Source organism: Xenopus tropicalis, chromosome 10, assembly GCF_000004195.4.
Source record: "Xenopus tropicalis strain Nigerian chromosome 10, UCB_Xtro_10.0, whole genome shotgun sequence".
Lineage (NCBI taxonomy): Eukaryota > Metazoa > Chordata > Amphibia > Anura > Pipidae > Xenopus > Xenopus tropicalis.
The window spans coordinates 18,624,197-18,640,201 of record NC_030686.2 but is presented as its reverse complement, the minus strand read 5'-3'; the positions used below and the strand labels follow the sequence as shown (position 1 = coordinate 18,640,201).

The 16,005-nt window shown below is 40.8% G+C and overlaps 1 long non-coding RNA gene across 1 annotated transcript; it reads right to left on the bottom strand.

Moving 5' to 3' along the window:
- Nucleotides 1-797: 797 nt before the first annotated feature.
- LOC100490365 lies at nucleotides 798-4,191 on the bottom strand. Its single transcript, XR_001925414.2, has 3 exons — nucleotides 3,994-4,191; nucleotides 1,314-1,451; nucleotides 798-1,042 (listed from the first exon to the last, which is right to left on the bottom strand). It is a non-coding gene; the product is annotated as an uncharacterized LOC100490365 (long non-coding RNA).
- Nucleotides 4,192-16,005: the final 11,814 nt, after the last annotated feature.

The window sequence follows — 16,005 nt, the reverse complement described above, 5'->3', positions numbered from 1 at the left end:
TTCACCCTCAATGTATAGAGAGTGCTTTATTTCAGGGTCAGACTGGGGTGTCCGGGGCCAACTAGAACTGCCTCCTGAGGGCCCCCACCCCAGTCATGACATCAAACTCTCTTCACCCCACCACATACTGCACTTCCTTGCAGCCATGATGGTAGGAGATGGGCCATCTCCTGCAGTTAGTGTAGGGAGGGATCGTGGGGCTCGCTGGGTTTTTTTTCCTGGTGCCCCGCCTGCCCAGTCTGACCCTGCTTTATATGTCTTAACAGACAATGACTAAGACTGCATAGATTTGTGAAGTTTGTTATCCATAACCCCCCTTCCCCAAAATCCTACTCACTTAAAGGGGTGGTTAATTTTTAGGTTAACCTTTTTGTATGTTATCGAATAGCCAGTTCTTAGCCAATTCAATTGGACTTTATTTTTTTAATGTTTTTAAATTTTTTACTTTCCTTTTTCCAGCTTTTAATTGGGGGTCACTGACCCCAGCAGCCAAAAAAACTATTGCTCTGTGAGGCTACAATTTTATTGTTATTGTTAATTTTTATTATTTATATTTTAAAGTAGGCCTCCATCTATCTATATCCCTGTCTAGCTTTCAGATCACTGCCTAGTTGACCTACCAAAAATAATAAAAAAATAAAGACAAATTGTCTCAAAATAGCACTCTGCATGATCCTTAAAGTTTATTTAAAGGTGAACATCCCCTTGAGAGCCCCATGGCAGCTAAATAACCCAGGTGTTACCAATAGAAATAATTTTGCTAATATTTCATAATTCTAATATGAAAGGAAACTGTATTGTTGGTTAATATGGTATTTATTTGCCTCTGAAATAGGACTGAACCAAACTACATTTTATGAACGGAGGTATGTACTAAAGAAAAGACATTAGAGAATGACACACACCAGACTGTTTTGAAGGGACAACAGTCCACAGACATTGTTAGGATATGGGTATTTATTACAAACTGTCTTCCCCCAGGGTCGATAACATCAGCAGGTACCATTCTTCCATAGTTTGTCCTTTTGTACCTCTTGCTATTCTGTGGGATGAGAGCAATTTGGGTGTTAGTGCCAGGAGAATATTGGGCATATTTATTATAGTTTGCAAGCCAACATTACCGGGTGATGTTGCCCAAAGAAACCAATCAACAATTGGATTTGAACGGTCACCTACAAGTTAGAAAAAAGCAAAGATCGAGATTGGTTGCTATGGGCTACATCACAGGTGATGTTGGCTTCCACACTATAATAAATATGCTCTTATGTCTTATCTTGGACCATAGTTGGTCTGTAAAATTTCATGGGCATTACCTGGATTCATACAAGAGAATTTTCCGCAGGTGTTTGGGCAGCACTTCCATCCCTGTTCACAGCCTGTGTCCTCAGTACATTCCCTGCCACAAATTCCAAGGGTTCCATCTCTTACTTCGGGGCAGGAAGTGGCATTTCCTGGGATGAAATAATGCCACACCTTATAGTTCAGACTGCTCGTAGGTAAACATGTCTAAATCTAATAAAGCTTCTCTGCACCACCACCCAGGGGGACTACTGTGGGCTCTAAGGAAGAACTGTTGACATTAAAAGGGTGGTTCACCTTTAAAGGACAACTATAACCCTAAACAATGTAGGTCTCTATAAAAATATATTGCATAAAGAAGCTCATATGTAAAACTCTGCTTCATTTAAATAAACCATTTTCATGAAAATATTCTTTTTTAGTAGTATCTAGTAGGATTCACAGTGCACACAAACACATACATGCTAGGCCACATCAGCCAATTAATGGACAGAGTTCTGTCTTTTTCTTTCACATTTCTTTCTGTTACAGTTAGAGCTGCATTATTTCTGGTCATGTGATCTCTAAAGGTCCCCATACACTATAAGATCGCCAAGTGAGCGGATCTTCACCCGATATCCCCACCTACGGGTGGGCGATATCGGGTAGCAAGTAGCTTAAAAAAAAAAAATCCGATCGTTTGGCCCTGGTGCCAAACGATCGGATTACATTTGCGGCCATGGGGCAGTCAGTTCGGGGACCGCATCAACGAGCAAATTCGGTCCCCGATCCGACTGGATTTTCTAACCTGGCCGATCGATATCTGGCCAATTTCAGGCCAGATATCGGTTGGCCAGGCCCCTCGTTTCTGCCCCTACAGGGGCCGATAAGCTGCCGAGTCGGTCCACGGGACCGATATCGGCAGCTTCTATCGGCCCATGTATGGGGACCTTAAGAGAGCGGTAGTTGGGGACAGAGATCAGCATTTTGATTATACAGGGGTATACCCTGGAAAGACTACCCTAGTCGCAAAGAGCTCTATGCCAGTGATCCATACATACAAAAATAGATTTTTAGATTTTTTTGGGTTCCCCTAGCTAATAACAAGGTTTGAAATAAGTTGTAATCATTACAATCATCTTCCTATAATGTAAAAATATCCATAACAGTCCATTACCATTGGCACAACCTTTTATTTGGACACAACCTGTGCCCCCCAACCCCTTCCCAAAGAACTAGTTTGGTCCATTAGGACTCCTCTAACTATTGGAAGGAATGCTTATACAGTATATATATCTATGCTACCTCAGGCACATAGTGCCTAAAATGCCAGAAGTACTCCTAACCTTATTGGCAGATTTCTGATTTTTTGTATTTAATAAAATTAAGGAGGGACAATGTTAAAAAAATATGTCCTTTTACGAGAAAGGTGAGTGGCGTAATTAGATGTTACTGTGCCCCACAGCAAATTTAGTTTATGGCCCAAAAATATTTGTAATTTCACTTATTTTACCACAGTATATTGACACTAATCATGAATTAGAGCCTCACCGGGTCCTTTCCACTTCTGGGCCCCCCAGCAACCTAAGGGTCTGCTTCCTCTATTTACATCCCTGAGAAAGGCTAGTATCCCTATAAACTACTATATGCCTCTAGTAAGCATCCAGTGCAGAGTAGCTGAATGTGGCATTTCCGTGGGGGGAATGCAAAAAAAGTCAATTATGGAAATATTATTTGCAATGCAAAAATGTATGCCTCTATGCGAACAAATTTGCCTTTGCACAAATTTAATATGGGCTTTGTGAATGCAAAAACTGTTTAGTGACCACACAAAGTTTGCGAATTTTATTGTTTGCAACAGTGCGCAGTGTATGTAATAAAACTTCTTACTGAAAAAGTTAAGTTTGCTCCAAAAGATTATGCTACCTTCAAGCATGCCTTAAAAGTTTGCAATGCGCAATTAAAAATTGCAATACAATAACAGTTACATTGTGTAATTCGAATTTGTATTCATTTGGTTGCATTTTTTTCCATTTATGACTTTTATTACATTCCCACAATAGATTTTAATGGCTCTTCTCATATTGAGATACTTAAGTATATATTTTAAATGCAAAAGAACAACTGATTTGTTTGCATTGACATTGTTTTTGTTGAAAAGATTACAACACAAGAAATTCTGACTGGTTTCATGCATGTTGGGTTATGTAATAACAAAATAATAATGGTCAAAAGTTTACCCCAGTAAACCATAGCCATCAAGGCGTACTGAGCAGTCACAGTCTAATGCAGTCAGGATAATGAAAGCAAACACTGTATTGGTTGTTATGAGTTACCAGACCTGCCCAACATTGCCCGTTATTCCATGACTTTTCATCTGTTAGAATAAGCTCTCATAAGAGACCACGTTTGCTGTCTAAGAATGAAGGGACTAGGTGCTGAAGACTCACATCAGCTCTTCTGTCCTATAGCTCCTATATACTGTAGTGTCTACTGAATGGCAAATGTCCTGTCCTTGTCCCACCTTTATCCTGTCCTTAATACTGTAACATAGTTACATACATTGGGCTAAAAAAAGACCAGAGTCCATCAAGTTCAACCCTTCCAAGTACCCACAGTAAGGAGTGTACAGAGATATCAGCTACTTTATTGTGCACTCCACTGCAGAATATATATACCCCTGTATTTCCCTTTCAACTATCTGTCAGCTCTTACCTGCCGCCTGCACTTCCATCCTCTCCACAAACACAGCCAGGAGCAGGACAAGTGTCAGATACTTTAGTGCCTCCATGCCGAGCTGCTTCCAGCACTAGGTCTGAGTTCCTCCAGGTAAGGCTGGGAGAGTCACACTGCCTCCCCCCTCCCACCTGCCGAAAAAACGTATCTGCTAATGACAAAAGATATTTGGCACCAGGACACGTTCCACATCATAGAGCATATTGCATGAGAGAGGGCGGGGAGGGAAAAGGAATTCAATACTTAATAAAGGAGGAGGACTGGGATGGATTCAGTAACGTTTGTTTTGTGCCAGGTCACGAACAGTAAGTTATTGTGCCCATGCACAGGGATTCCTGGCACCCTATCAATAGCTTGGGAGTGATGTAATGCATCAATTTACACACATGTTAATTTAATGCGAGAGTTTACAGTATATCGGATACTTAAAATATAAAGAGTGCTGTAAGCATTGGGTGCATATTTTATGATGAGTGTTTAAGGTATGGTTTTTGGAACATGTAATCGACATGTTATCCAATGGCTTTAGGGCATGGAACTCTAATCCTGCATCTCATACTAATTGCTTTTAATCGGCTTCTGAGCCTAGTGTGTGTGTGGATGTGACAGGGACCTTAGATTGTAAGCTCTACTGAGTCAGGGACTGGTGTAAATGACCTAATCTCTGTAAACCATATATTGTTTTAAACTGAAACCAGTATTGGAAGGTACATTTGTTTTGTTCAAGTAATTTAATTTTTAGATACAGAAGGTAGGTATGGGGCATGTATGTACCTTTTATGCCATGAATGTGATTCAGTACTGTATGTACCAATCACCTTGTCCTGCATCTGTGCAGGGTCCATCTGTTGTTAACCAATATGCATGTATTGTCTGGGTCAGGTTCATGTGTGGTTTGTGGCAGGTTACAGATGTTTTTAAAGGAGAAGGAAAGGTAAAAACTAAGTAAGCTTTATCAGAAAGGTCTATGTAAATACAGTCATAAACACTTACAGAAATGCTGCACTCCTCCCTAAAAGAAAAACCACAGTTCATTCCTTATATTTTGTATATATGGTCTTCTGTGTCAGACTTTCTTCTCTCAGAAAAATCCTTCAGGGCAGGGCACAAGCCTGCTCAGTTTGCTCCTCTCTTATCTCCCCCCCTCCCTTCTGCTCTATCCCCCTCTCCTCTCTGCTGTAATCTGAGCTGAAAGCTATTCCCTGCCTGCACGCTGTTGCCTGGAAGTAAAGTCAGACCAAACTAAAATGACAGCTGCAGCTGCTACAAACAGAGGGAGCTTTTAGGGCTCTGGTACACGGGGAGATTAGTCGCCCGCGGCAAAACTCCCTGCTCGTGGGCGACTAATCTCCCCGAGTTGCCTTCTCCCTGCCATCCCACCGGCGAACATGTAAGTCGCCGGCGGGATGGCAGACGCGGCGGCGCGATTTCATGCAAATCGCCGAAAAAGACTCGCGAGGCTTTTTCGGCGATTTGCGCGAAATCGCACCGCTGCGTCTGCCCGCGAACAGGGAGTTTTGCCGCGGGCGACTAATCTCCCTGTGTACCAGAGCCCTTAGGGCTGTTTACTCATAAAAAATTATGCAGAAGAAATATAGCATTCTAGCTTGCTCTATTGTTACTAAAATTCAGTGCAGGGTTGGGATGCCAGGAGCCCAACAGAAAACTTTAGACCCTGGGCCCACTCTCCAAGCTATTTTTCATCCACTTCTCACTTAACCTCTTTATTTTCCTAGTTTTTAATCTTTACATACTATAATCTATTCTTCTTTATATTTAGTTGATTTGTTCCCATAGAGAAATAGAAAATGACCACAGATTAGGCTAAATGGTTAGATGCAGGAGGGCCCAGTCCGACCTTTGCCGTCACTCCCCCTTCTGACTGTTCCTCCCCTGACATGTTCAATTTATACGCGCTCGGGGAGGACGTCAGGGGGGGGTTAGGGGGGCCCCTGGCGGGCTAGGGGACACGGCTGGCTGGGGCGGGAGCCACGGTGGGCCCTGCACCCCCCAGTCTGACCCTGGGAGTGCCCACTGACACCTGGGCCCACCGGGAGTTTTCTTGGTATCCCAGTGGGTCAATCCGACACTGCTAATATTTTGCCAATTAAATTCCTGAGTAGTTTTCTTTCTCTATTAAGTATTTTGTATGTACCACTCACTTTTTCTTTGTCTAGGCAGGGTAAATCCGTGTTTACATTTTCTGTGTGTACAATACACCTTACCCTTTGGATTGACAAGGTACATAGGTAAGTACTGATATTTACTTATACATTATGTTTAATGTGGAAATGAATCAGTCCTATATGCATATATTTCTTGGAAATTAATTTGTACTTACGGGTCAAAATTGCATTGGAATTTGCCATAACTGTAGTCAGATATTACAATAACCTTACTCGCCGGTGAAATGGTTTGAATCTTCAAAGGAAATAAAAGTGCTGTGACATTTGTATGCAAAGTTGTGCAATGAGGGTGTTTCGTGCACGATAACCGGTAGCTTTACTGGTGCAGTTACACAGAGAGTGAAAGCACAGGGTTGCCTCACCACTAATTGCACAATTATCTCTCTGGGAAGAAAGGGACACATGATCCATGCATAATTATCTTTTATTTATGAAGTACAATAATCAATCAATACAATTCAACAGAATGGAACCTGCGTGGCTAGTTTAAGGTGGGCTGGGCTTGCTAGTACAGGTGGCTACAGTACAGGTTTCTACCCAACCTTCTGAGTATGTGTGGTACCTTGGTGGGGTCAGTTCCACCAGACCATCCTCTTTACCTGTATTATGATTCTATTTATCTAGCCAAAGTGAGAACCTTGTCTGTCAATGCCCCTTTTTGGAAAATTAATGGGACACTTAGGCTCAGATGCCACAGGTCAGAAAGCTCATCCCATGCATTATTTCCTTGTGCTTCTATTTCTCCACACTCTCAGCTGACCTTGCTTTTTCTATCAATTAGCTGCTTTGGCGCTTTCTAATTTTCCAGTGATCACTTGAAAAGACCTCAGAGTCACATTGGTAGACATGATTGCCACCTGCTCTATGTGGGACATAGTCAAAATCTAGTTTTACTTTTCTTTGGAGAGAAAATCTAAATTGAATAGAGCTGATGAGCTCAGATTGCAGAACCTGTTGGGCTGGTAATCACCACCAGGACTTTCTTGAATCATGTAGTCGAGTGACCCCACCCAGTGACCCAAATTGGTCAGATAGAGTGTCAGCTGTCAGTGCCAGGAAACATAATAATATGTAATTTCTAGGTTGCACAACCCCCTGACTAATTTGTTATTACAAATATATTCTAAACGAAATCCTACTCCCAACTTGGGTCACTGAATGCGGTCATTTGGCTACATGAGTCACATACTGTAAGCCATGGTGGATATTATGTCCATGGCTTATTAGAAATCGAATGCAAGTTGCACCACTATGCTGGTTACTAGGTAGTTATGCGGTTTGCATGTAAAATAAGGTGGCCATGGACAGGCCAATAAAAGCTACTGATTCAACCACTCAATATTGACCTGGCAGCTTATTAGCCATGTACAAGCCTGGACTGGCAATCTGTGGATTCAGAGGGGTTGCTGTAAGATACCATAGACAGCCACTATTTATTGGGCTGGTGGGGCGCTGTTTGGGCCTTTGTGTACTTGAAATGTCAAGGCTTATTTTGTCTTCCAGTCCAGACCTGGTCATGTAAGGGCCTTTCTGTCAGCCTGCCTAATATATATCTGGTCAAAAATTGGCCAGAGTATGCCCAGCTTTATATACTAATTAATGGGGTTTATGTTCCTGTTTTAAAGGGGATAAAATAGCAACTCTCCTAAGAAAGATCTTTTGAGATTCTTCCTAGGTTTAGCTTTGCTGGAGCAACCCAGAGTATGGTCAACATATACAGGTATAGGTATCCAGAATGCTCAGGACCTGGGATTTTCCGGATAAGGCAGTAAGGCTTTGCACCTTTTCAACCCTTTTTTTTAAATGAGCCCTCATGTTTGCAATTGCTTGAGTCTTCTGGGATTTACAAGAAGTCCCATGGTAGCTGAGTATAGATGTCTGTAGTTCAGTGTCCAGTTACTTACCATTGTTTCATATACTCTATAGTCATCACAAACCCTCTTTCACCTGCAATATTTCTCTCAGATTTCCCCATGCCTTTGGAATGCGCTGCCTTTCAACTCCTGCCAAGTATTTATTCTTATTAGCTTCAAGAAATTCCTCTTGAATTATAAGAAAGCCCTTCAGAAGATTAATATACAGTAGTAGGAAATATCCCCTACCACACGTCCACTGGCCTTATCAGTTCCCTCTTGTTCTTTCTATGTTCATTTATGTATTTACCCTAACAAAACAAAGGATGGGTCATAAAATAGAGTTACATTTTGGCTAATGTCAACATTGGCAGAGAAAACACCAGTTCGCCATTATGTTGTCTTTCAGACCTGACATCAATGGCATCTGCCTTTCATTGGGCACACAGGGTGGATTTCAACCCAACAATGCACACATGTTTTGGTAGTGTTGGTGTTTTCTCCATCAGTGTTTAAAAAAAATAATTCCCTGTTGTATAAAGAAATTTCACATTTTTGAGGGGACCATTTGAACCCACGATATACAGCATGGGGGACTGGGTTTTGGGTCCTGACCCATAGGTTAAGAATCACAGTTTTAAGGATACCCAGGAAAGCAAATAAACATTAACTATCAAATTAGTTCTTAATTGCTAGACAGAGGAGAGTGGTACATAAAGAATAAACACATAGGTACCTGGCCAAGGCAGATGATGATAAATTGAGTAATCACAGATATAGCGTGCCCAGCTAGAGGGTAAGGTGGTACATCCAGTGTAGCTATGCCCAGACACAGGGTAAGGTGAGGGCTGATTTATTGGTTTCTAACACTTGACTTTGTTCCTGATTCTCTTGATTGCTGCTTGCCCTGACCAAAGCCTGGATCTGACCACAGTCTTGATTAATCCCTAGGATACTTTGCTATTGGACTTTGGCCTTCTCTTTATTGTTGATATTTTCTTCTTTATAAAAGACTAAAGCCTTCGGAAAACTTTATATTGTTTGTATTTGTTTTTTAGGACTGATATTCAATGACATAGGTACAGCAACACTAGTACAGCAAAGTTATTTCTGTACCAACATATACAGTATCATTGTTTGTTCTATGACACATGATCTATGATCATTAAATATAAAAGATATTTTATAAGGGATTTAGCTAAATCTCTATAAATATTGATGAAAGGTGATATAAACTAAGGTAATGCACAAGGAAATGTGTAAATGTAGGCACACCCACCGAATACTGATTGCTGTGGCAATATTGGAGTCAGGAAGGAATTTTTTCCCCTCTGCGGCAAATTAGAGAGGCTTCAGATGGGGTTTTTTGCCTTCCTCTGGATCAACTAGAAGTTAGGCAGCTTATATATAGGCATTATGGTTGAACGTGATGGACGTATGTCTTTTTTCAACCCAACTTGCTATGTTACTATGTTACTATGTATGTACAGGGAGGGATGTGACAAAGCTGCCAGAGGCAGTGTACACTGGTTCCAAACCCATTCTCTTCAAGTCTGTTTAGGATAAATATGGCGTTATGCTTGTGAAGACCCAGTGGTCCTGTTTGTCATGCGTTTAATAATTGCAAGCTTTGTGTAGTCAGACGCATCTATAACTCCCAGCATAAGCATGTCGCAATCAGAAAAAAAGTTAGCTTAAGGAACTTAAATAAAAACAACTAAGAAAAAACTAGAAATTAATTGAAAAAAATCATTTATTAAAGGGGAATTTTGGCTTTGAAACCAAAATTTGTTAAAGAGCCCCACACAAAACAGAAACCACTAATATACCTATCCCTGTAATCTGTTCCTTCAAAAACTATGAATAACACAACTCAATACCAAATGGAGTTGTGTCTGAGTTGCGCCCCCAGATTTCCTAATTTGCAATACCGGCCAGGCAGTTTTGACCTTGACAACCCTTCCAAAAACAGGGCTGTCCGGATCAAAACTGGACAGGCAGAAACCCTAGTGCACACATGTAGGGACTTTGCTTTACTTTGCTCAGCATTCTGAAATGCCAGTGCATAAAGGATAAAGGAATCACTCAGACCGCTTAGCTTTGACTACTACTCAAAATAGCACTGATACTGGTTATCTGTAGATGTCCGGAATATACTCCCCTAATCACAGTGGGCCACAGTATGCCATGAAATGCTTGGGGGCCATTATTTTGTCTGTCATGAAATTCATGAGGGCCACAGTGTGCCATGAAAGGTATCTGGGGTGTGTGGCCACAAAGTGTCTGTGCATGGCAGTTTATACTACAGTATAATTTTTCAAATGGAGTCAGGAAGGAATTTTTTCCTGAAGGAATTAGAGAGGCTTCAGATGGGGTTTTTTACCTTCCTCTGGATCAACTAGAAGTTAGGCAGGTTATATATAGTCATTATGGTTGAACGTGATGGATGGATGTCTTTTTTCAACCCAACTTACTATGTTAAATGTTGGGAGGCATGCAGTGATCTTACTGGCATGTCTGGAGTTCTGAATATTCTGAATCATTTTTTCTTGGATTCTGGGATGTTTCCTGGCCCAATATCTGCTAATACAAGCAACCAGTAAATTCTGGATAATGTAGTTTTACTGTATGTCAAGGATGGCAGCTCATGGGCACATAGGGCAAGACACATCAGTCATGTGTTGTGTGGGTGACATTGGAGAGTGGGCAGGGGGCACGGCTAGTGATTCTAGGCTTGAGATAGAGAAAGTGTATTTTAACATATATTCTTTTATTATATAGATTTTATTTCACTGCACATATTAGGCTATTTATGGGCTACTTTTGAAACATTTTGGGACTGACTTTATCTGGTTTTTAAATTAGACCTGGCAACTCTGGCCCACAGTATATTATTTACCATTCTCTACTATAGAACTTCCACTAGAGGGAGTAGTCTCCTCACTTATTATCTTGTGGATAAAATGGTGAGGCTGCTAGGGGAATATAATAACACAAAGTCAGGTTATATTTTGTGTATATCAGATTTTTAACTACAGTTACAAACCTTCACTACACTGATGAGCCCCAAGAAGGGCAAAACCGGTCTGTAGTTGGGAATCTGATCAGCTTTTATCCTGGCTTTTGCATTGAAAACCCAGTGGGTCAGCATTAGTCTATAGGATAAACCCATGTAAATGGGACAAGCCCATGTAAATGGGACTTATCTAAGAGCCTAAAGGAATTTCTTCCCAGAATCCTGTTATGACAAACCAAAATATAGGGACTGAATCTGTGCCTATGCCAACGAGACATAGTGCCACGTGTACATCATTACATACCAAAACCATATTTTCTGTCCTTTCCTTTCTTGTTTAGTCTTTTTAATGGATTATTTGAAAACCTGCTTTCAATAACCCCTAATAGTAAAAAGAATGGTATCAATAATGAACACAGAACAATCTTTTTCTTAATAAATACTGCCATCTAGTGGGAAATCAATGAATTTGGACAGAAACAGGAGGTCCTTTGCACTGTGCATTAAAGGGGCTGTTCACTTTTTCTATGTTATAGAATGACCAATTCTTAGCAACTTTGCAATTGGTCTTCATTTTCTTTTTTTTCTATTTAAATCATTTGCCTTTCCCTTCTGACTATTCCCATCTTTCAAATGGGGGTCACTGGCCCCTCCAGCCAAAAAACTGTTGATCTGTAAGGCTACAATTTTATTGTTACTTTTTAGTCCATCATTTTCTAATTAGGCCCTCTTGTATTTATATTTCAGTCTCTCTTTCAAACCACTGCCTGGTTGCTAGACTAAATTGGACCCTGGCAACCATAAAGCTGCTGAAATTCAAGCTGGAAAAGGTAAATAATTAAAAAAAAACAAAACAAAAAAAAAAACAAATGAACACCAGTTGTAAAATGTTTAAGAATACCATTCTCAACTTTATACTAAAAGTTAATTTAAAGGTGAACAACTCCTTTAGGCTACCAAGAAATGCCCTCCCCTTTAAGCAAAACAGGGGTTGTTTGTCCATATATTGCAATATACTACAAACAATCCCCAAGGGGAGGGCATTTCTTGGCATCTTAAAGGAACAGTAACACCAAAAAATAAAAATGTTTTTAAGTAATCACAACACAATGCACTGTTGCCCTGCACTGGTAAAATTTGCACATTTGCTTCAGAAACACTTTTATAGTTTATATAAAAAGCTGCTGTGTAGCCATGGGGGCAGCCATTCAAGCTGGAAAAAGGAGAAAAGGCACAGGTTACATAGCAGATAACAGATAAAACACCATTGTATTGTACATAACTTATCTGTTATCTGCTATATAACCTGTGCCTTTTCTCTTTTAAATGGCTGCCCCCATGGCTACACAGCAGCTTCATTTACTAAACTATAGTAATGTTTCTAAAGCAAATACACCAGTTGCACCAGTGCAGGGCAACAGTACATTATACTGTAGTTCCTTTTATACACTTTGATTTTTTGGTGTTTGTCATGCCAGGCCATATTGCCCGGGCATTGTAACAAGGCAAAATGGCAGCATTTGCGTTGTGTCCACCAGACACCCCTAATTAACCCAATACACACTATCAACATCTGGTTTCGGGCTCCCGCAGAGACCCTTAATGAAATATGCACCCAGTACTGCAGGAAGGTGTCAACTTCATCAGACAATGCGGGACCAGCCTGTTGGGGCAGGAAGCTGGGGTCTTTGATCTGTTGATCAAAGAGAGGCAAAGAGTGGGCTTAGGAACAGCAGGGGGGACAGCATACAGAAAATATGGATTATAGAAATGGATCCATATCTCCGCTGCTTTAAGGTCCACATCCTCATAAATCACATAGGATTTATGAGGAGGCCCCAGGCTTCCCAATGATACCAAACAGTGGCGGCCTTTACCCGCCAGTTAGGAGGGATGGTTTCTGGGGGACTGGGACATGAGACCCCCCTCATGTTTGGTATCATTTTGATCGCCCCCATATGGGTTAAAACAATTCCCTACTTTCATAATAATATTGAGTACTGGCTAGTACCAATATTATATGAAAGAAACTGGCATGAGAAGTACAGCTCTCTAAAGAGGGTGGGTGGGGACCACCCAAAGGGGTCATGTGACCAGTTCCTGGGCACTCCCTCCTCATGCATACGGTAATGAGGGAGGGGCCCAGCAGGGGATAAAAGCACGCATGCCCAGGTATTCTTTAGCTCATTCTGGAGGCCTCAATTTATGCAACTTATGTTGGGGGATGGGCTCAGGACCTTCAACCTCTTGCCTCAGAGGGCACAACAGATCACTCGGTAATGTACTAGGGTTTTCTCTGTGTTTTTATCCCCGTTTATTTTATTGACTGTTTTGTATGTATGTTTCTCTTTTGTAACATCTTTTGAAAACTGCACTGTTTACCCTGGTAATATTAAATATAAAATTTAATAAGTTTAGTCCATTGGCTCTATATCAATTCCCACGTACCTCGTATGACTGCTCAGGCCTAGGTGTATTAACTGTTTGGTGTGTGTATGTGTATTGGGTAGAGGGCAGATTCTGTGTAGATGCTAATTAACTAGTGGGCTGCTAGCAGGGGGGTGGGTTTGACTGTAATGTTAACCCTGTGGCTGCTAGTGTGCTGTTAAATTAGTGAGAACTAACCTTAACTGCAGTAAGAAAGTTTGTGTGCGATATATTTCAGTAACTAGGTTTCTATCGCCTGTTAATGATAGATGGTGGCAGCGAATAGTTGTATTTGGGGCGGTGGTTTGTTTGGGGGTGCTTGATGTTAGTCTAACCTGTGTGAAAGGTGACTGCGTGTAACCCCTTGTTCCCCGTCCCGGTGTCAGGCGCGTCTGTTAGTGGCGTTTTCCTGACAGTGTTACTGTTCCTTTAAAGGAGAACTAAATCCTAAAAATCAATATAACTAAAAATGCCATATTTTATAGACTGAACATACTGCACCAGCCTAAAGTTTCAGCATCTTAATAGCAGCAATGATCCGGGACTTCAAACTTGTCACACGAGCTTCCCATCTTGGAAAGTGTCTCACATGCTCATTGGGCTCTGGGCGGCTGTTGAGAAGCTGAGCTTACGGTCATTGCAAATTATCAAGCAGAACAGGAGGTTGGCCAGTAATATAAGCTGATGCTAAAAAGTTGTTTTTTAAATTCTGATGCTAGTCACACTGGTTTCTGAGCTACCATGTAGTAATTATCTGTATTAATTACTAATCAGCCTTATCCTTTGCCATTTATATTTTGTATATACAGTATATTGTATTGCAGTGAATCAGCAGAAAAGAAGATGGGGAGCTACTAGGGGCATCTTTGGGGGCACAGATCTTCCTTGCATAAGGGCTGTGGTTGCCTTGGGCTGGAACAGAAACCCAAAATATAATGTACAACATTTATTTAGTTGGGCTTTAGTTCTCTTTTAATACACAGAATGTGTCCTATATATATGGATGGGAGGAGTGCAGATGATCTCTTGTGTCTGTCTATATGAATTTTGTGGTCACATCCTCATTCTTGGGAAATCAGTTAATTGCCAAACCTGAGATTTAAAGGAGATGGAAAGTCTAAATGGGTGCCAAATATTAGTCTGTTAAATGTCACAAAAAAAGTATATACATAGTAAAGGTTAAGAGGTGTAGGAGCTTGGCTACTGGTGTGATTGGGTGTAGCCAAACCCTGTGCATGAGTGTAGTAGATGATTACCGTATAAGACTGTGCCTGGCACAATCAGTATGTTGAGCACTGGCGGGCAGGGCAGGAGTGGAGTGAAGCAGTTCCCTATCCCTAGCAGAATGATTAGGTGAGACTTGTTGCTTATGGTTGAGCAGAGGTTCTGACTTACATTGCATGCTGGGGAATTATGTATCTATTAAATTTGGTCAAAAGACACCTTAATCTAGTTTGCAGGCTATGAGTTTAAACTTACTCTGGCTTCTCTATTCTGTATTAATGTGCCTGCTATATAACAGACTGGAATACAATGAAACAGAGGTGTTGCATCCAACCAGGAGACTTAGCTCAGGAAATATACTATGATGCCAACATTGACAGGCAGTAGCTCAGGTCAAGCATATATATGTGTGGGGTTATGAAATAAAATTCCTGCTGATGGTTTTTCACTGAAAGCGTTGCTTTTGTAAGTAATTATTAGTTGAAGTTCCTAAACCTGACTGTTTTGCCAACCTGACTGTCCCTTCTCAGCCTGTCAGTTACAGCTTCTAATGCTAACAGACTCCTGCTGCACAAATATGGCAGCCCCCTCATAGAGGAACATGACTGTATATCAAGGCTGGTCAGGTCAATTAGAAAAACAAACAATGAGCTTTACACAACTATATTGTTGTTCTAGTATACAATATTTTTATTGTCCTAAAGGATAAAAGTTCTGTTGCATGTTGTTCAGGTATGGTATCTGTTTTCTAGAAACCTGTTATCCAGAAAGCTCTGAGTTATGGTAACACCATCTCCCATAGACTCTATGATATATAAAGAAAATTTAATTTTTTAAAAAATTATTTCCTTTTTAGCTGTTTCAATATAACAGTACCTTGTACTTGCTCCCAAATAGCATATATTTAATCCTTATTGGAGGTAAAACAATCCTATTGGATTTAATTAATGTTAAAATGATTTTTAGGAGATTTAAGGTACGGAGATACAAATTATGGAAAGATCCCTTATCTGGAAAACCCCAGCTCATGAACATTCTGGATAACAGGTCCCATACCTGTATTACAGAACTCTCTATGTGTTGTCCCTAATGGGCCACTATGCCTTTTTTCATCTACTGCTATATGTTGGCCAATGCTCATTTGTTTAGAGCACTCCACATCTGAATAGAGATTAATACTGAGAATATCCCTTTGGCCACGAAGCTGACATATCTTCTGTGATCAAGCCCAGTAAAATCTTGCCATAATTATCTTTTTTTTTTGGAAAACCTCTTTGTGAGTCAG